We start from the raw sequence: 21,446 nt of genomic DNA on the forward strand, positions 1-21,446 counted from the left end.
CAAAACTGCAGTTATCTTGATGCCACCTTCACAATTTTTGCCGTGCCTGAAAGACCCCTTGTAATTTAATTTGGCATTTTCCCTCAAATCGATTTTAAATCAAATTGTCTCTTAAAAACCTAACTTTGTTGTAAGCACTAATATTTGTGAACTGACAGGTTTGCTCTGCTGTCAATAAATATTCTAACGTGCATTCAAATGAATGCGTACAAATTAAAGTAAAAAGTTCTATCTTTATACTCATCTCACACGCCACTTAGGCTGTATCCACGTGCCCTGGGGTGCTTACACTAGCCCCGGATGACCGAACTTCCTGCTACTGCCCTCACTGATGGTATCACCATCACTTTGCTATTGCCGCAAAAGCCAGGGACCCTGTCACCCCACTACTGCCCACTTGCTTGCTCTAGATGCCCTCAGTCCCACTAGACTTGCCTGCCTTTCTGTGTAAAACAAATCTAGCCAGTGTCTTATGCCTGCGTGGCCTTGCTTTTATATGTGAATCGTGGATTTTAATCTGTATTAGAGGTTATTAAGGTGATACAGATGAATGGCAACCATGGGCTCCAGGAAATGGAATTTTTAGGCACAAGTGGCTGATTCTCTAAGGAAGACATCTGCAGTGGAGGGACCTTTTGGGCAACTCTCATTACTTTTACACCATCACCCTTAGGTGAGAGATGTCTTAAGTCTTTGATTGAAAATTACTTACTACATGATTGAAACATTTTCTATTTCCGGATTAAACCATCCTAGCTTCCCTAACTTTTGTTCCACTAGTTATTTTGTATCCCCTTTTTTTCCCGATTTCCCCTTATTTTATTTCCTGGGTTTTTCTTGGTGGAATGGAGGTAGCACATTGATCAGTGAATTCTGGGGAAATAAAGGACTCAGTCCCTGGGTTTGTGAGTATAATTGTGCCCTGTCTCCCGAGCATGTGTCTCTGCGTATTAGAAACACAAGGGCTTTATAAACCCGAGTGTCACAGGAGCTAATGGGAGGAGCATTCCTCTGGGGTCATGAGAGCAGGTTCAAACCTTGCCTCTGTGAGTCCTAACTCTGTGACTTTGAGTCAACCTTTGATCTTCTCTTATTCTTAGCTTCTCATCTGTAAAAGAGGGAAAGTGATATTTCACACATCCTGTTCAGCCACGGTCATGCTCATGGTGAGGAGTGACACAGGGTACGTTGTCCTGTCCCTGCCAGCATCATCTCAGAGCCTGAGTCTGGTTGTGCTGGAAATGTTGGCTGACACAGCCAACGGCTACCCATCTCTCCTCTGTAAGAGAGGATGTCCATCTTATAGTGTCAGTGCTCTTGTGGGTGCTTCAGACACTGTGGGAAACCCAGGGGAAGATGTGAAAGAGTCTGAACTGCCACAGACCTTTGGAGTCATTGCACATTGCACATAGATATAATGCAGTTGACACTGACTGCCATGTTTCTCTTATCCTTTAAATTGGATGAACTGAACCCGCAATGTTTAGCCATTGCCTTCTAAGGTCTCCTTGTTTTGGTTCCATTGCTTTAAAGAGTCTGCAGGTCCAGTTCTGAGCCAAGTCGTGGGTAGTGGCTGCCAGGATTGTCTGAAAGCCAAGTGTGAGCCTTCTGTGAGCCCAGCGAGGCCACAACACCTCATTTCCAGCAGGGAGGGAAACCCGCTGCCCATAAAACTCAGTGCAAAAGAACAAAAAGGGACATTGAAGTCAGTCTAGCTCAGAGGGAGTTTCAGTGGAGTCTGGCTGACAGAGGCTCATGTTCTGGAATCTTCGGTCAGATGGTTGCTCCAGCCACAGAGGTGACACTCCGAGGTACTCAGTGACCTCATTTTGCTCTGGAGAGACAAGGATAGGTATCACAAGACTCTCATCTGACCAGGTCTGAATGGCAGCCTCTGTTTAAAGACAGATGTCTGACAGGACCGGCCGGGATGATGTAGGATGTCAGGAGAGCCCTGACAAGGACAGGGGGGCCACTCAAACAGTGCTTTCCTCTGTGCCGGCTGGAATCAATCCGAGGGATCTGGAGGCACTTTTCACGAGCCTCTTATTCCTCCTCCTTGCTTCCCACCCCATGCCAAATGATGTAATTGTGATAAATAACCACAGTGAGCATCCCGGCCGGCATAAATTCATCCTTGCTATTTGCGCTTAGCTTGAAACCTTTGTCATCACAGATCACGCCTAATCCAAATACATGCCTGAACTGAGCTCTGGACCTGCAATGTTATTAGTGAATTATGTGGGTTTGGATGAGGGTAGTATATTGTTAGCAGGCTAGTCAGCTGGAGGAGGGAGCTCTGGGTGTTCCCATAGGACCTGAATGAAAACACGATGTCTAATATTTCAGCAAATGCCCCCCTCCCTTTCCAGAACCATTGCAACACCCAGCCATCAGGGCTGCTACTGGAATCTTGGCACATTCTTTCTGCATTCTGCCTCGTTGCTGGGAATCATTTGTAAAGTTATGTTGTAGCAATGTACTCGAATAATACTAATCATGTCCAACTATGTTATTTCTTTCACACGAGGGACTGTGTGTTAGTAACCAACTCAGAGCTTATTCCCCCAAATCCATTTATTTCTCTCTGTGACTTGAGGAAGGAATTTCTTCTTTACAAACCACACATTTTGATTACAGTTGACCCTTCTCTTGTCTAGAATAAATTCAGACCAGAAACCATCAGTTTGAAAGATATTTCCAAGATCATTTCTTGGCTTGATTTTATCTCTGTAGAAAGAATTGAATGAGTAGGGAGTGTAGAATGAGTGTGCTTTGAAGCAGCATTGAATCTGATTTCATGCAAGTGGCCTAGTTATATGAAATGGCTATTGTCTTTTTCTAATTAAAAATTTGGGTGGGGGATGGAAGAGAGCTCTTGAACATTGTAAAAACTTTAATTAGTACCAAAAGATAAACAGAGTGAAAGCGAAACTTACAGTCTTGACCCTCAACCCTGCAATGACCCTGCCCCAGGCAGCAACTGTTACCTGTTCTTTGTTGTTATTGCAGATAGTCTATGCATATAAAATGCATTAGAGGGCAAGTTCTGTGTCCTACATTTCGTCTTGCTCACTGCTGTATCTCCAGCTTCCAGAATAGTGCAGGATCTCAACAAATATTTGTCGAATGAATAAATGAATAAGCAGGAATGCAAGCACAGGAACACGCACACAATCAGTACTATACTATTTACACTGCTCTGCATGTTTCACATACTTTATAGTTACACCTGTAGATTTGCCTCATTCTAACAGGTGCCTTGTATTCCATTGTAGGAATGTGCATAATCTATTTCTACCAGTCCACTACTAATGGGTATTTAGGTTGTGTCCATTTTTTCTCTTTTGAAAAAAAAAAGTTGTAACAGTATCTGTGTATCTATGTCTTCATGTACATTTTGAATTTCTCCATAAGATAAATTTCTGGTTAGGCTCTGAGATATCTGTAAAATAAAATCTTTGGAATTACCTGATCAAAGTATATGCATATGAAATGGCTACTTTCTAAGAAACTAGCCATTGCATACTCTAAGGAGAGTTTCCTGTACTCATTGGTAAATGCAAAACTTTTTCTCCCCTGTTCCCTTTGCCTGAAACCCCCTTCTCATGCTCTTTAATTGGAGAATTCCTAGTGAGCTTTTCTGAACCATTCGAATGTTACTACGTCTATGGAAACCTTTGTATCTCATTAAATTATTATTTATTTATGCACCCGTCTCTCTAAATAGACTGAAATTCCCTGATGGCAAGGGCTGTGTCTTATTTCATCTCTGTATCCCCAATGACTAGCATAATGCCTGCCATATTGTAGGTACTGATGAAGATTTATTTAATGGCGAACATGACAGTGAATTTTAGAAAGTCAGTGTGGAGAACTAAAGTATAAGTATTCCTCAATGTTCAGATTTTGACAGTGGTCGAAAGAAGAAACATATTCAAAGTTAGTACTGTGAGACTCAAAAACAAGACTGGAAAGCTAGGTGACCCTTAGATCCAGCCCAGCCAGGGGAGCCACCTAGCTGCTCAGCTTAGGTGGGGCTTGGGAGTCAAGAGCACAGCCTGTCAATAGGTTAATATTGGGCAACTGGCCTAGAACCCCATGGAGTCCAAACCCAGGCAGTTATTTGAGCAGGACAGATGAGATGAAAATAGGGTTAGGAGTTAAGATGAGTTGTCAGGGCTCCAGGGAGAACTGTCTCCAAGGACCAAGTGCAGTGGCTTGGGTTCAGGTCTGGTCTTTTCAGCCAGAAGAAACAAAGTCATATTCAAACTATTTCAAAGAAGTGGGTGCTTTTTGAAAAGAAGCTTATAGGGTAATACATGGAGTAGAGATCTCCTAGGAGCTAAGAAAGTGTATTCGTTATCTATTGCTACATAACACATTACTCCAAAACTCAGTAGTTTAAAATTACAAACATTTATATATCATAGTTTGTGTGGGTCAGAAATTCAAAAGCAGCCTAACTGGGTGGCTCTGGCTCAAGATCTCTTATAAAGTTGCAGTCTAGCAGTCATCTCAAGGTGGGATTGGCTTCCAAGTTGACTCGTGTGGTTGTTGGCAGTTCCTCACTGCTATGGCAAGCCTCTCCACGGGCTGTCTGAGTGTCCTCGTGACATGGCAGCTGGACTCCCTCAAAGTGGGTGATCCGAGAGAGCCCAGGACAGAAGCCTCAGTCCTTTACAACCTAATCCCAAGTCTTAAAACCTAATAGTCTTGAGGGGAGCTCCCAAGATGAAAGACCCTGAGCTCACCTCCTCTCACGGGCATACCAAAACTACAACTGTTTAGGGAAGAGCTATTGATGAAAAAGACTGGAACCCAACGACTAAAGACATAAAGAAGGAAACACAATGAGACGTGTATGAGGAATAGAGTTGGGGTATACAGTCAAGGCCCATACGCTTGGGTGGGCGACCCACAAATGGGAGAATAATTACAATTGCAGTGATTCTCCCCAAGGAGTGAGGGGTCTGAGCCCCACATCAGGCTCCCCAGCCTGGAGGGCCAGAAGAGGCCCCCCAGGCTCCCCAGCCTGGAGGGCCAGAAGAGGCCCCAGAAGGTTTGGCATTCAAGGTCAGAGGGGCTTACTTTCGGGAGACTCAGAGAACTGTGGAAAAGAGAGGCTCCACTCTGAAAGGGCGCGCACAAAATCTCACATGCTCTGGGACCCAGAGCAGGAACAGTAATTTGAAAGGAGCCTGGGTCAGACCTACCTGCTGATGTTGGAGAGTCTCCTGGAGAGGCAAGAGGCAGCAGGCAGCTGGAGCTCACCCTGGGGACACAGGCACTGGGAGCAGCCATTTGCGGGAGTTTGTTCTTCCATGTGGACGCTGGTATTGTCCAGCACCCTTCTGGAATCCTCCCTCTAGGTTATTAGCCTCAGGACCCAGCCCTGCCTCTGCCACCAGCCTATAGGCACCACGACTGGGACGCCTCAGGCCAACAACTAACTGGGCAGGGACACAGCCTCACCCACCAGCAGACAGGTTGTCTTAAGACTCCCTGAACCCACAGCCATCCCTGGACATGGAATTGTCCACCAGAGGACCAAGGACACGGCCCCACACACTGATGTGCAGGCACTATACCCGGGACCCACAGGGCCCCGTAGCCAGAGACCCCAGGACCCCGTAGCCAGACCCCAGGACCCAGATCCACCCACCAGGCGCAGGCACCAGCCCCAGAATCACCTGGCCCCAGCCCTGGCCTCCAGTAAGCCTGTTCTAGCCTCAGGAGCAGCCTCACCCATCAACAGGTAGACACCAGGCCCAGGAAGTCTGCAGTCCTGCAGCTTGCAGTGGCAGGACTCAGCTCACCCACCAGCAGGCCAGCATCAGCTCTGGGACTGGCTGGGCCCTGGACTCACCCACCAGCAGGCCAACACAAGTTTCAGGATACCTCAGACCCTGCAGCCAGGTGGTCAGGAACCGGTCCCACCCACCAGTGGTCTGACACCAGCTCTGGAACCCCAGAACCCAGCCCTGCATGCCAGTCGGTTGGAAATGAACCCAGGACCTGGCATCACCCACTGGTGGCCAGGCATAAACACTGGGATGTCCTGAACTCCTAGAAGAAGGCATAGGCAGAACATTTTTGATATAAATTGTAGCAATATGTTTTTGGACCTGTCTCCTGAAGCAAAAGAAAGAGAAGCAAAAATAAACAAATGGGATCTAATTAAACGTAAAAGCATTTGCCCAGTAAAGGAAACCGTGGACAAAACAAAAAGACAACCTACTGAATGGGATAAAATATTTGCAAATGATATGACTGATAAGAGGTTAATCTCCAAAATATACAAACAGCTCATACAACTCAGTATCAAAGAAAACAACCTAATTAAAAAGTGGGCAGAAGATCTGTATAGACATTTCTCCAAAGAAGACATACAAATGGCCAAAAGGCACATGAAAAGATACTCAACATCCTTAATCATCAGAGAATCGCAAATCAAAACCATAATGAGTTATTATGTCACACTGTCAGAATAGCTATCGTCAAAAAGAACACAAATAACAAATGCTGGAGAGGGTGTGGAGAAAAGGGAGCCCTCATACACTGCTGGTGGGAATGGAAATTGGTGCAGCCGCTGTGGAAAACAGTATGGAGGTTCCTCAAAAAACTGAAAATAGAACTGCCATATGATCCAGCAGTTCCGCTCCTGGGTATATATCTTAAAATGAAAACACTAATCTGAAAAGATACATGCACTCTAGTGTTTATAGCAGCACTATTTACAATTGCCAAGGTATGGAAGCAACCTAAGTGTGCACCAACAGATGAATGGATAAAGAAGATGTAGTGTATATATATATATACAACAGAATACTACTCAGACATAAAAAACAATGAAATTTTTCCATTTGTAACAACGTGGAAATGGAGAGTATTATGCTTAGTGAAATAAGTCAGAGAAAGGCAAATACTGTATATGTTATCACTTATACGTGGCATCTGAAAAATAAAACAAACTAGTGAATATAACAAAAAAGAGACAGATTCACAGACATAGGGAACAAACTAGTGGTTACCAGTGGGGAGAGGGAAGGGGAGAGGGGATTCAGAGGTACAAACTACTATGTATAAAATAAATGAGCTACAAGGGCGTATTGTATAGCACAGGAAATATAGATAACATTTTATAATAACTAAGTGCAGTGTAATCTGTGAAAACTGTGAATCACTGTTGTACCCCTGAAACTCATATAATATTGTAAATTGACTATACCTCAACAAAAAGAATAGTCTTTCATAATCTAATCCCAGAAGTGATATACTATTACTTCTGCCGTATTCTGTAATTAAACACACCGACTCCATGGGAGAGGGCTCCATAAAGGTGTGAATGCCAGGAGGTGGGGATCATGGGGTGCCATCTTCAAGACTGGCTACCAGAGAAATGAACTGTACAGCATCAGACCTCACTGCAACTAGGGCAGGAAGACTATAAGGTACCACATCTATTTTTTTATTGACTCTTTTAGGAGCTCTTTGGTCTTATCCTTATGGCATCACTGCTACTTTCTGCACATCTTCTGCACATTCATTGCACCCTCCACCAGTTTTATTCATTGACTTCCTCTTCTTAGTACACCCGTTGGCTCACGCATGGTTCTACCAGGGCTTTCTGGTCCAACCCTGTTCATGCTCATATGACTTTATTTCCTCTTCCTAACTGCTCGATGTCTTGTTTACCCAATTCTAAATTTCTGCAAGATAAATCTGATTGTTCCAGCTCATCTTTTTACATCAAATCATAAGTAGGGGTTCAGCCTCTAGTGGAAAACACTTGGGGTAAATGCCCACCCCCTAACCTTCAGCCACTGTTAGAGACTTGCATTAGATGGTCTCCCACAGGAGCCCTAAGACATGAATACCTATGGCTGGGGCCAAGTCTCCTAGAAGCCTTGTGGACAGGGTAAACACTGACCAATATCTTTAATGATTAAGAACACAAACTCTGGAGCTTTCCAAAATAGCGCCTGAATCTTTGGCCCTAATTTACTAGCCATGTGTCCTTAGGTAATGTGTCTATGCCATCTCTATAAAAGGGATGTAATAATAAGAGTAGAGTACTTGATAGTGTTGTCATGAAAATTAAATGAGATTATGCACTGGCACAGTGCTAGGAACATAATAAGCTTCAATAAATGCTAGCTGTCATTTCTATTGATACAGTTTATTTTGGGTGATGTTTTTGGAGGCCAATGGATAGAGGAGGAGGTGTGTCTCTATCAGTTTTAGCCATTCATTCATTTATTCAACAGGTATTTATTGATAGTTCTTCTTCCTTTCTGTTGGAATTTGCTGTTTTGGTTATAGTATATGCATTGAAATTGTATGTATGAATGATTCATTATCAGATTATTCACAAAAGCTCTTTCAAGGCTTTTACTTTTTAAAAATTCTCTACAGATGCCCAGTTCCCCTGGAATATTTTCTCACTTTTCATAGATAACATCTTGTCTCCTTTCCTAAGAAGAAGTAGTAGGTAATGGAAAGAATCCTGGACTTGTCACAGGAAGATGTGAATTTGAATCTTGGCTTTGCCTCTGATGCGTTGGCAAGTTACTTGTATTCACTGTGCTGGTTTTCTCTTCTATAAAAGGGTTATAATAAAACTTACCTCGCCTCACCTCACCTAAAAGGCCATAGGGTGTGGTGGTTAAGAATAGTCTCTGAAGCCGGATCATCAGGTTCAAGTTCCAGGTCTCTCTCTCACAAGCTGACCCTGCTCAAGTTACCTAACCTCTTGGTGCCTTGGGTTCTTCATCTGTAAAATGGGACGATAGTACCAATGCCATGCCTGTAGGGTTGGGTTGGGAGGGTTCAATGGCCTGATGTAAGTAAATCACTTAGAACAACCTGGCAACAGTAATTGCTGCATAAATGTCATCTCTTTTTGTGTAGTTTTGCTCATGGCTCTAAGAACCAGTAATAATAACATTTTGCTATCTTCATCAGACACAGGAGTAAAACAAGAACAAACATTCAGAGGTTGCAAGTCAGGAGTTCATCACGTCTCCCCCAGGGATGTTTTGCATCATAGTCTCTTCTTTCTTGCAATGTAAAAAAAAGTGTCCTTCTATGTTGCCACTACCAGTTTCTATCTCTATCACCAGCTTTATGAAAAGGGAACCACAGTTACACTTTCATTTTTAAGAACTTCCATCTCCATTGACCTTCAGGTTTGGTTTCTAGCCTCCTATCTGTTTTCACTTATTCCTCTTCTTTGCCAGATGCCTATTTTCACTTATTCCTATTTGCCAGCATCGCTTCCTTGTCAGGCTCTGAGTGCTTCCTCTTCTGGCGTAGCTCTGTCTGCCAACAGGGCTTCATCCTTCTGAGCACCCAATTGGAATTCCATTCTATGCCCCAACTCCTTTTAAAAACTTTTGGATCACCCTTTTCTTTTCTTTTTTTCTTTTTAACATACTTTTCCTTTGTTGTATCCCCAGCTCCCAAGTCTGTCCTCAACAGCCTTCTCGGCGAATGCTCCTCTCACCTTACAGGTCAATCCTCTCCAATGGCTTATACTCTCATCTCTGTGAAGGGGGCTTCCAACGTGTAGTTCTGCGTCCAACTTTCCTTTTGAGTTCAAGTTCTTTGAGTTTTAGACTCAGAATATCTGAAACAAAATCCACCTTCCAATCGAACTTCTCATGTCTCCTTACCTCTGCAAATGGTATCGCTCTTGCGCTGATCACCTGAAGTTCTGAGTCATCCATTCATGGTTCGTTCAACTATTTCAGTGTCTATTGTGTGACAAGCATTTTGCTAGGCATGAGAGTGCAGAGATGCATCTGACACAGTCTTTGGGCTAGGGGGAGAGAGATGATGTGGTGGTGGGAGACTTTGGTGAGTGTGGGCAGGGCTCAGAGGAAGGAGTGCCCGATATGCCTGAGGAGGGGTTGGCGCTCAGAAAAAGGTACAAGGAGGAGGTGAGCCTTGATCAGAATATCACAGGTGAGAGTATTTTCAAAAAGAGCTAGGAAAGTCCAAACAAAGGAGAGTCTGGGCCAAGACAAGAGAAGAGAAACAACCAAGAGCTGTCAAGACCTGAGCACCTCCCCAGCTATAGGCACTCTGCCTGGGCTGGGTTTCCTTGCAGACCTACAGAGATATGTCTTTGCCTCTCTTTCCCCAGTTACTTATTCAGTCCTCCATCTTTATTATTGGTTTGATTTTACTATTAACCTTTTCTTATGAAACATTTAAAACACATACAAAAATAGATACTCTAATAACCTCTGATGCACCCATCACAGTTTCAACAGTAATCAACTCTGTATTCTCACCTAGATCCTTCCCATCTGTATTATAATGAAGAGTCTCACACATTATCTCATTTTATCCACAAACATTCCTAAAAGGTAAGGAATGTTAAAGAAACATAGCTGCAATGTATTAATTACAGCTCAAAAAAGAAATTAACAATAGTTCCTTATCATATACTCAAACACCATACACGGTTTTATTTTTCAGTTTGTTTCTACCAGAATCTATATAAAGTGCACATTTGTGACTGGTCAATAACTTTTTAAAATTTCTCTTAATCTATAGGTTCTGCATCCATTTTTTTCTTTCCCTTGCAATTTATTTGTTGAAGAAACCAAGTCTTTTGTCTTTAGATTTTTACTACGGTCTGGATCTTGCTAATTGTATCCCTGTGATGTCGTTAGAAATGTTCCTCTGTCTCTTGATTTTCTTATGAATTGATTGGTAGATCTACAGGTTAAATTATTTTTGACAAGATTCCCTCATAGCGGCCTGGGAGATACATAATTTCTACTTGCCTCTCTTTTCACATCATTGATGCTGAGGAGCATTCATTCATAAGAAATGGCTAAATGGTGATATTCTAAATCCTGTCATTCCTTATTCATTTATCAGCAGAAATACTTCTGTGAAGATAACCTTTCCTATATTTAACATGTGGGTTCCCAGTGGTACATTTCATGGAGGAAAGACAGGATCAATGCATGATTCTTTCCCTTAGTTACTGGTTGGTTTCCCAGTATCTTCAAATAGCGACCAGTTAATGTTTTTCTTTTAAATATCATTATGATATTGTGGACTTAATACCTGTGATGTGTTTCAATACCCTTCAGTTATGATTCTGATTGGCTGCTCAAATTGCTCTGTGTTTGGCTTGTGGTGGCTTCTTCAACTTGGCTCTAAGTTCTTTTTATACAACCCAGTCATCTTTGATAGCTTGTTTGTTATTTGACATAATAATGTACTCCAGAACCATCCTGTAAATCTCCTGCCCCAGACTTGGAGCCAGCCACATCTCTGAGGACTCCTGGTTTCTTGTAGTGGGACATGTATTGATACTAGGGTTGTCCATTACTTTTAATCTCAACTGCTATGGCAAACCTGACCCACCGACTTCTGATTGCTGTATACTTCAAAATTATGCTGCATTTCTGCTGCTAGATCCTCCTGCATCCCAGAACTAGTCATGTCTTGCTTCCATGTATCCATTTCACGAGCCTCCCTGATCCATCATATCCACTAACTGGGCATTCCAACATTCTTCCCAGCCTGGTCCAACCTGAGCTCCTAGCTGTAACTCTGCTTCTCCCCTGTGTACCCTGCCATGTACCAGCCAAACTAACTCACTAGCTGTTTCATGTTTCTGCCTCCTACATTCCCACCTCTGTGCTGTGGTTCATGCTATATATTCACCTGGGCCACCTGTCCTCTAAACCTCTGTTTTTAGATGTTCTTGGAGACATGGCTGATTCCAAGTCTGGGACAGGAAATGCACAAGCCCTGCCTTAAGTGTCACCTCTGCTTTGGGGCCTGGAGTGATCACCTCATAATGAAAGTTCTCCTTGCTCTGAATTCCTGTGACTCTGTCTCATGGCACCAGACATACACATATCCCCAGTGGGGCTATGAATTCCTAGAAAGCTGAGATCCTGGCTTATTTATTCTTATTTATTCTTTAAATTCCCAGGGCTGAGCATTTCCCCCTGACACACAACAGATACTCAAATACATGTCTTTAGAATGAACAAGTGTTCTGATGACTAAACGAATTATTTATATTCTGCTTGGTGCTGTGGTTTTTAGGTTGCTATCGTGTTCTCATCTCCTTTCAGTCTCACCAGGCACAATCTCCTCGAAGGTCGGGGGAGAGGTGGAACTTCCTCACTTTTGCCTCTCTTTTTGCCCCCAACACAATACCTAGCTTAGCTTAGAGAAGCCACTCACTGGATATTGGCTGAGTTGAATTTATGGCAAAAGGAGAGGAATTTAAATCCAAAGACTCACTCTTTTGTCTCAGCCAACAAAGATTTGAGCTTTTGACCCATTCTTTTCTGCCTTCCCGGGAAGATATCAGAGGCAAAGGAAGGCATAATTCCATTTGCCTGGTTTTGCCACTATTTATTTCCGGGTAGGCCAGCTTAATATTGCAATTCTTTTTTTTTTTTTCCTTCTTGCTTTTCTTCTCGTTCTTTCTGAGGCATCGTGTGTGATTGAGGCTCTTCTAAGCTCACTGCAGAGGCTCAGCATGGCAGTGAAAAGCTTCCCAGAAAGCAGTCCAAGAACAAGCAACCAGTGACCCTGGGGATGACAAGCACAAAAATGCTATTGACAAAAGATGGGCAGAGAGCGGTTGCCTTTATTTGGACAGAGTGAGGAAAAAAACTCGAAGTGAGTCTGTTAGCCAAGCACACCCTGGGTGTTCTATTGCTCTTTTGGGGCGAGTCACATGCCTGTAATATCTGGAGCAAGGGAAAGGATCCAGGGCTCTCAGCAGCTACCCAAGGGACTTCTAACCGCAGCCATGGAGATGGGTGATATTACCTGGCCCACCAAGTCATCCAGCCTGGTGGCCAGAGTTGGGTCTTGGACTCCATAGGTTGAATTTTTAGGCCATGCTCTTTCTGCTGTACCAATCTCTCTTTTTTTGTGAGTGAGGAAGAGCTCAGGGTTGCTTTGTTTTTTCCCTGAGAAAATGCAGAAGCCAGCAGAATATCATGGAACCTAGGTGTCCTGAGACCTGCTTTTTAATTCCCATTCTTTCAGTAACTAGCAGTCAGACACTAGTCCTCTAGCCATTCTTTCCCCCAGTCTCTTTATAGACCTAATATCTGGTCTCAGTTATCTCTAAAGTGCTTTCTAGTTCTAATTTTTAAAATTAAATTCATGACTTTCTTGCTGCTGGAAATTCTGCTGACTAAAGTAATTTCTAAAGGGTACTCTAGAATACTGTGGCTGATGATTTTAAAGAAATCATCAACTCTGGAACTCTCAGCTCTGACTTTCAGATTGTTCTTAAAACATAGAGTTGTGTTTTTTTTAAAAATTAATTTATTTAAAAAATTTTTGGCTGAGTTGGATCTTCGTTGCTGCACGCGGACTTTAGTTATGGTGAGCAGGGGCTACTCTTCTTTGCAGTGCACGGGCTTCTCATTGCAGTGGCTTCTCTTGTTGCAGAACATGGGCTCTAGGCGTGTGGGCTTCAGTAGTTGTGGCTCACAGGCTCAGCAGCTGTGGCTCGCGGGCTCTAGAGCACAGGCTCTGTAAAAACATAGAGTTTTGAGCAAAAAGAGAGGGTTTCCCAAACATCAATACATTGGTCTATGCCCAGCCCCACCCTGCTAGCATCCTCCTGCTGTCCTGGATGTAGAGGGTGCTTACCTGTGCTAAGGGTGTTCCAGTTACCTATAGGAAGAGAAAGATGTCTGGCCACCCAGGGCTAATATGAACAATGAAGTTCTTTTCTGGAATATGGCTCATCTCTATCACGTGACCAAGCCTAACTGCAGATTAGAGAATTATGCTTTTGATTTACACAGCTGGGCCTTGTTCTAGGCATCACTACCCCTCTATTTGCTGCTAACAATAAACAACCTGATTTTTACCAAGTCCCCCCAAAATAGGTAGGTATAGTCATTGTACTTTAGATCATGGAGTAAGGGCACCTTTCGTCATTGTTGCTCAATGGTGTGGGCAAGCGTTTGTGGGCTCTGTTTTGGTGTGAACTGGTCAACACTGCCTTCTTGACTCTGGACTATCCTTTCAAGCCCCACCAGCCAGCTTGCAACACCACGAGGTGGACATGGGACCAGAATGCGAATGACTCAACACAGCTCTTTGTCTCCAGAGTGAAGTCATGTATTTCACACGCTCCCCTGACAGAGACTCTCCACCCCACATTCCTCCCGCTCTGGGAAGGAAATGCTTTCTTTCTTAAAGAGAAAACTGCGATGGTCTAGGATAGCACTGGAGGCAGTTGAGGGGCTGCCTCTACCCTTCCCTCCCCTCCTCCGAGTACCACCTGCTTACCGGCTTCATCTCAGGCAGGGATGGGAGGTGGTGCTACTTTCTGTTGAATGCTTTGGCCAAAATGCATGGACAAAACCCTTTGACTTCAAATATTTTCATGCAGCTGAAACAGGAAGATTTTTGATCATTTGGCTAGAAGGCCAAGGACAACTGAAGACCATGTCCAAAGTGTTCCCTGCTGTACTACATCCACAAGGACCTCTTCCTGGCTGTGGATCCAGCCAATGGAAGGAGCTCCATTTCAGCACCTCTAGGTTTGTCTACATTCAGTTCAGGTGATGATTCCTTTTCACCGTGCTGCCACCACGTCCCTGTGGTTGGTTTTCCAGTAATGATATCCAGTCTCTTCAGGTTTTATCTGCCCTAGACCAACCCCAGAGCAGACTTCTAACCCATTTTAATGATGTCCTTTGAAATGGCACCAGCCTTCAGCTCTGGCCATGAAGTGACCTTCTAGAATTGGGTTCACTTATGGTCTCACGTTTCCACTCATCCCTGTGCCCCTGTGTTTCAACTTCTGGTAACTGATTTTCCCACCCCTCCAATCTCTACAAAGGAGATTGGATGGGGCTAGCCTGGCTGGCCAGCTCTGCAAGGTTGCATTGGAAAGTGAGAGGATCCCTTGCCCACGACTGTGTCATATAGGATCAGAAGTGAAGGTCAGAACCAGGGTCTGACCTTGTAAGAGCAAGGAGATCTGATGCAAATTTCAGGAGCCACTGGGTATTGTTGGGTTGGGTTAGTGTCACAGAGTTATGTAATAACCTATATGGGAAAAGAATCTGAAAAATAATGGGTATATGTATACGTATAACGGAATCACTTTGCTGTACACATGAAACTAACACAATGTGGCAAGTCAACTCTACTCCAATATAAACTAAAAATTAAATTTAAAAAAAGATGACAATGAGAAACAGTCAGCAAGAATGAACAGATGGCATAACCCCTAGGCAGTACGTGTCCCCTCAGCCCTGAATTTTGCACATTTCCATCAGAGTTTGTGTAGATGTGGTAGCTCCATTCACAAAGACTAGGCAGGTAAACCTGTACTTCTGGGTCAGGGTGCTGCTGAACTTGGATTTGTCACTGTGGTTTAATAACAAGAAGAGTGAAATCACAATGAAAGTACAGGCAACCCCATATAATATCTTTTTTCTTATTCTGGTGACCTCAATGAACTGGATGGGAAGGATATCTTTTCTTCCTTTTCTAGATGCCAAAAGTGTGGCCCTAGTTTTCTTTAGCAGTTGACTGTTTTTTTTTTTTTTTTTCCACCGAATCCCCTTGGCCTCCAAACTAAAGCAAACTCCGCTGAATGTTATTGTTGAATAGCTTGCGGCATGTTTACAATATGTATGACTTTCTCTGGCTGACCTCCCGGAACGGGGCTGTTGCCTAGCTAGGGACCCATTTAGAGTGGTAGGGGATTGGAAATTATAGACTGTCCAGCGTAAGCTCAGAGGTAGGCAGATCTGAGAGACGTTAAGAAGCAATGAGATCACAAAACATCTGTAGAAATATGAACTGACAAAAACTAGCCATTGTGGTTTCATAAGGGTAAATCTTGTTTGACAAATGTGGTGGGAAAAAAAGAGAGAATGAAGGAGATAATGTGGAAAGTAGAGGGTTATGAGACAGTGGACCTCAACTATTAGGATTTCTAGAAGACTTTGGATAAGGTATTGCTGAATAGGGGCACACACTGGGTGGAACCTCTAGGCTTCCTAAAGGGGTGTACTTCAATCATTGCAATAAAGAGCTCAAGTCAAGCTGTAATTATCCCCTTTCTTTTCCTAAGGGTACTGTCTTAAATCCTCAGTTATTATACACTTGGGTAGTGAGACTAGAGCCAAGTAAGGCTGTGGAGTTTGAGACCTCCAACTTTCTCTGCAAGGTGGTTAAAATAATAGGTTGGCTTGGGTATGCCTGTTATTCAGGAAAGACAACTGGACCTCTTGTGGAGGACCATCAAGTCATCAGTGAAACAGATTTTTTAGTTCAGTGGTCAGCAAACTACAGCCCACAGACCAAATCCACCTGTGTTTGTAAATAAAGTTTTATTGGAACACAACCATACCCATTCACTCACATATTATCTATGGCTGCTTTCATGCTGCAATGGCAGAGTTGAGTAGTTGCTATTATATAGCCCATAAAGCCTAAAATATCCACTCTTTGGCAATTTACAGAAAAAGTTACTAATCCCTATTTTAGTTTACCTGCAACCCTCTCCAATCAGCCATTTTAGGCTGTCCCATGGTGACTCTCTCTCACTTCATTTTCTTTCACTCTTTCATAGCACATGTCATTATCTAAACTATCTTGTTGAGTTTTTTACTTGTATTTTGACTATTTCCTCCAAACAGAAAGAAAGCAGACATCTTGCTTTCTGTTCTGTTCATCATGGCGTATCCCCGGCTCCTGGCACATAGAAGTTGTTCAATCACTAGTTATCACGTGAATGAATGAATGAATGAATGAATGCAGGTGAGAAAAAATGGTGAGGAAAGTGGGGGTAAGAATGAGACAGTGAAGATGCTTAGTGACCTATAGGAAACAGAATAATCATATATTTGTGCTTTCTGCTTAACTGACCAGAGAACAAACATTCGTTAGTCCCACGTTAGTTAGAAGAAACATCCACATTGATCTACCCACTCTGTTATGTCAAATTATAACCCACTGTAAGTCAGCCAACACATATATTTCCCTCCATGGTTTACAAACTTTTCCAGGCATGGATATTGCGTATTTACCAGGGGTGGCCTAGTGCCTTCCTGGTCCTCTTGTGACTGTCTCATTGCTGCGCCCCTGACGTCTGGGTCATGCCCCTGAGATGGGAAGACTGCTCACTGCGAGATGGAAGGAGGCAAAGGGAAATCAAGACCACGGGATCCTCTCAACTAAGCCTGTTTGCTATTTGGAACTTGGGGGTTACCTACGTTATATTTATTTTTACTTCTAGAAGGAATCATTACAAAATTCACTGCTGCAACAGGAATAAAGATGCAGGCATAGAGAATGGACTTGAGGACACAGGTGGGGGGAAGGGTAAGCTGGGACGAAGTGAGAGAGTGGCATGGACATATATACACCACCAAATGTAAAATAGATAGCTAGTGAGAAGCAGCCGCACAGCACAGGGAGATCAGCTCGGTGCTTTGTGACCACCTAGAGGGGTGGGATAGGGAGGGTGGGAGGGAGTGAGATGCAAGAGGGTGGGGATATGGGGATATATGTATATGTATAGCTGATTCACTTTGTTATACAGCAGAAGCTAAACGCAAGAGAGAGGGGATATGGGGACATATGTATACGTATAGCTGATTCACTTTGTTATACAGCAGAAGCTAACACACCACTGAAAAGCAATTATACTCCAATAAAGATGTTTAAAAAAAAAAAGCTTACAGGAAGGGAATAAAACCTTGTTGCTCCAATTTTACATTGAGCACAACTCAGAACTAAATTTACCTTTTGCTCTACATCTTCAATTTTGTGTGTATATTTCTTTTTCAGATTGTTATTATATATATATGCATTTACATATATTCAGTATGGATATGTGGATTCAGTGAGGTCTAAATGAATACAAAAAATAGCAGTTATTTTTAACTTTGGTGTTTTGAAATAACTATGATGAAATTTTGAGGAAAATTATGTCTTGGCAGACTTATGTTCCAATGGCAATGCTAACGAAAATATACTTAAATAAATAGCGTCTGCTTGAGATAGATTATATGAGATTGAGATACTGTGTTTTTGTTACTGTATTTCATACTTGGCTTTATGGATGACTAAAACAGAAATGAAAATTAATTCTAATCTACATTAAAATAAATGTTCATTTTCCAAACAAAATAAGTGGCAACTGAAAAACAAACAAACAAACCAAAATTGACTGCTGCAATTATATACTCTTGAAATCTAATTATTGAGTCAAATGGAGCTTTGTGGTCTCAAGAAAACAGTAATGTAAGCCTCTTAAGAGTTAATGATAATAATAAAAACCCTACTATTTCTTGAGTGCTTGGAGAAAAATCTGCAAGACAAAAGGTCATGGCTCTAGCCCCTGAGTCCCAGTCTTTTTCCTGGAGCTTTCCTCAATGGATCTCTGAAGCAAGCATAGTTCAGTGGGTAGTGTGGCATTTTGCTAGATAGGCTGCCATCTGCAAGAGAAAAGAGGTGCTTATCAGCATAAAATTCTCTTTATTCTGTGGATGTTTTAATTTGTCTTAAAACGACTGTCATGGGCTACTGTCCATGGTCAAACTAAAAGGACTGAAGACCAAATTTAACCAGGTTCCGCTGGTCAAAGGTGAAACAATTTGAGTATCAAATAAGGAAATTAACTGCAATAGATTGATATTCATCAAATATAATGAAATACACGAGTTCAAAAGGGCATTGGGGAAAAAAAAGAAAATGAATTGCTCACCAGTGGAGGATACTAGGTAACCAATTCATTATTATGAACACTAAAGGGGAATTACTAAATATTTATGTCGTCTGTCCTATATAAACTGTACCACTAAATAATCAAATACATAGTAGATAACGGGAAATTTATAGAGGTAGCCAGCTAGTAAGTGAAGAAGAGACGGCAGTATTGGAATATCACCATGCTGGAACCACTAATGAATGTGTGAATCTCGGCATTGAGCATGAATGGCTGCTAACATCACAAAAAAGACAACCACTTATTGTGTGCCTCCTGATCAAAGAACACACCACCATCTTTGAAACAGTCTTGCCAACAGATGAAACTTGAATCTGATCAAGCCTCTAGATGCACTTAGCAATTTACAGAAAATGCAGAGGACAGAGGATCATGGTAGAAGACACCGCATGAATGCAGTTGGCAAAATCCACATTGGGAAGCTCTGTAAATCAGTGATCTTGTTTCTTCAACAAATAAATTGTAAGAAAGAGAAGATGAAGGGGAGCTATGGATTGAAAGAAAGTTAAGAGACATCAACCGGTCATAATGTATGAATGAATCTTATTTGCATCCTGATTCTGTAAACAAATAAATTATTAACATTTATGTTTCAATTAGAAATTTGAACACTGAATAAATATTTGATATTAGGAATTATTGTTACTTTTTAGGTGTGATATTGATATTATATTTTTAAAAGAGTCCATTTAGAGATACTTAAATATTTTAGATGAAATGATATGATGTCTGGAATCTGTTTTATAGTAATAGAGGGCAGAGGGTTTGGTGAGAATATTAGATGAAGCAAAATTAGTTGTGAATTGAAAATCGTTGGTTGATGAGTTCATGGGGTTTGTTATACTGTTCTCTCTACCTTTATGGATGACTGACATGTCCATTACAAAAAAAAGTTTTAAATGACCATCTTGGCAAAAAGAACAGTGGTCGTTCAACTTGTTCTTTTAATGGTAGATAGAGGTGACATTTGACTATATATCATTTATGTGAAACTTATCTATGGGAACCTATGCTATATAAAGAAATAATGTTTTATGTATAATGTAATGTTTTTTACATTATAACATTAGGTTATAATATGCACTAGTTAATCACCAGTTTATCTCAGTGATTTAAAAATAAGTAATTATTTAAAATGATTTGCTTAATGTAATACATGTTACTATTTCATTACCAGATAGCACATAAACAAGGGCAATTACAATGGGGGAACACACAAGCCTCACTGATTAATTTGTTCTTTCTTTTGAAGACCATTTCCCAAGAGTCTACTACATGCCAGCACTAGGCTAGGCTCTGAGGATATAAATCATCAAAGTCCTGGTCCTACCCTGGAGAAACTCATTTTCTAGTGGGTGAAACAGACAAGTGAAAACCACAGAACTACAGAATAGCAGTCATGTGAGCCATGGCTCATCCACCAAGGGAGTGCAGTCCACCTGTCCTGGAGAGAAGGATGGTGGCTGGCAGGCTGAGCGTTCGGTAGGTGGGAGACAGGGGAGGAGGTGAGAAGGTAGGAGGGCAGTGATAGCTGCAAGGCACCCTGGGAGGATGTTTACCTGCCTTTTGCTTCATATAGTGGGATTGTTGTGTGTGAGGGGAAGAGCAAGAACAGATGCGACTGGTCAGGGAAACTTTAGTGGTCCATATTTTGGAGGATGTGGAATAAGCAAAAGACACACTGCTCTGTGCAAGGCCCATAACATCTCATCCCACTGAGTTCCTGTTCTGCTCTTGACCACGACAGCTGACATGAAGCAAAGCCTCTTTCTCTCAGGAGCTGCTCCTCAAATTTCCATCAACACACTCCTTTCTCACCAAGCTTTCTCCTCTGCAGCCTTTCCTTCCTAAACTCCTGGTCTGTCCTCTCTCCTAGCCCAGGCTTCTTTTTCTTGCTTTTCGGTCCAAATCTCAAGAGGACAGACTCTGACTTCTTTGCACTGTGTTTAGCCACAGCTGGACACTGCCTGCATTGATGTTTTCCAGCGATCTTCATGGCCTTTCTTCCAGTTCAGTTTGTCAACTAGAAAGGACTTTGGGAATGAAACATTTTGAATTTCTTTTTTAACTTGAAGAATGATCTTAAAGTGGTAGCATGTATTATGTGATCACTTATCTCTATTGTTTTGGTTTAACTTACCCCTTTAAAGGACGGAAAAAAAAAAACTTAAGTAGTCCAATGAGGGTAATTCCTTGTCATTTACTGAGAGCTTTTTCTTGGTCAAAGCAAAACATTAGCATTCTTAGCTGTTCACTTATTTATACTACAGGAAACCAACAGTTATGCAAAGCCACTGCCAACATAATCACGAGCTGCTGTGTGGAGTCTTAAGTACCTCATGGAAAAATAACTCTGAATTGGAATTCTTCCCAAAATCAAGCTTCGTTCATGCTTTGACAACTGAGGTAGGCAAAAAAAAAGAAAAAAAAAAAAAAAAGAATCTACAAAGCAGTTATAAATATGAAGGTCTGTTAAACTTTTCAGCAGCGTGATTTAGTGTAAAAAATGTAAGCTATTAGCACAAATGCTTTTGCAAGAGTACTGCAGCTGTGTCATGTTTTTAATTTACCTGAAATTAATTGTAGGATTAAAATGCTTTATAGTTTAATGAACAAAGAGAACACAGCCTCAAGCATGTTTCATAACCTGGTTGTACCTTGTATTTTAAAACAGTCT

Source organism: Delphinapterus leucas, chromosome 8 (assembly GCF_059928025.1).
Source record: "Delphinapterus leucas isolate spDelLeu-1000000601 "Yukka" chromosome 8, BTC_Dleu_Yukka2, whole genome shotgun sequence".
Classification (NCBI taxonomy): domain Eukaryota; kingdom Metazoa; phylum Chordata; class Mammalia; order Artiodactyla; family Monodontidae; genus Delphinapterus; species Delphinapterus leucas.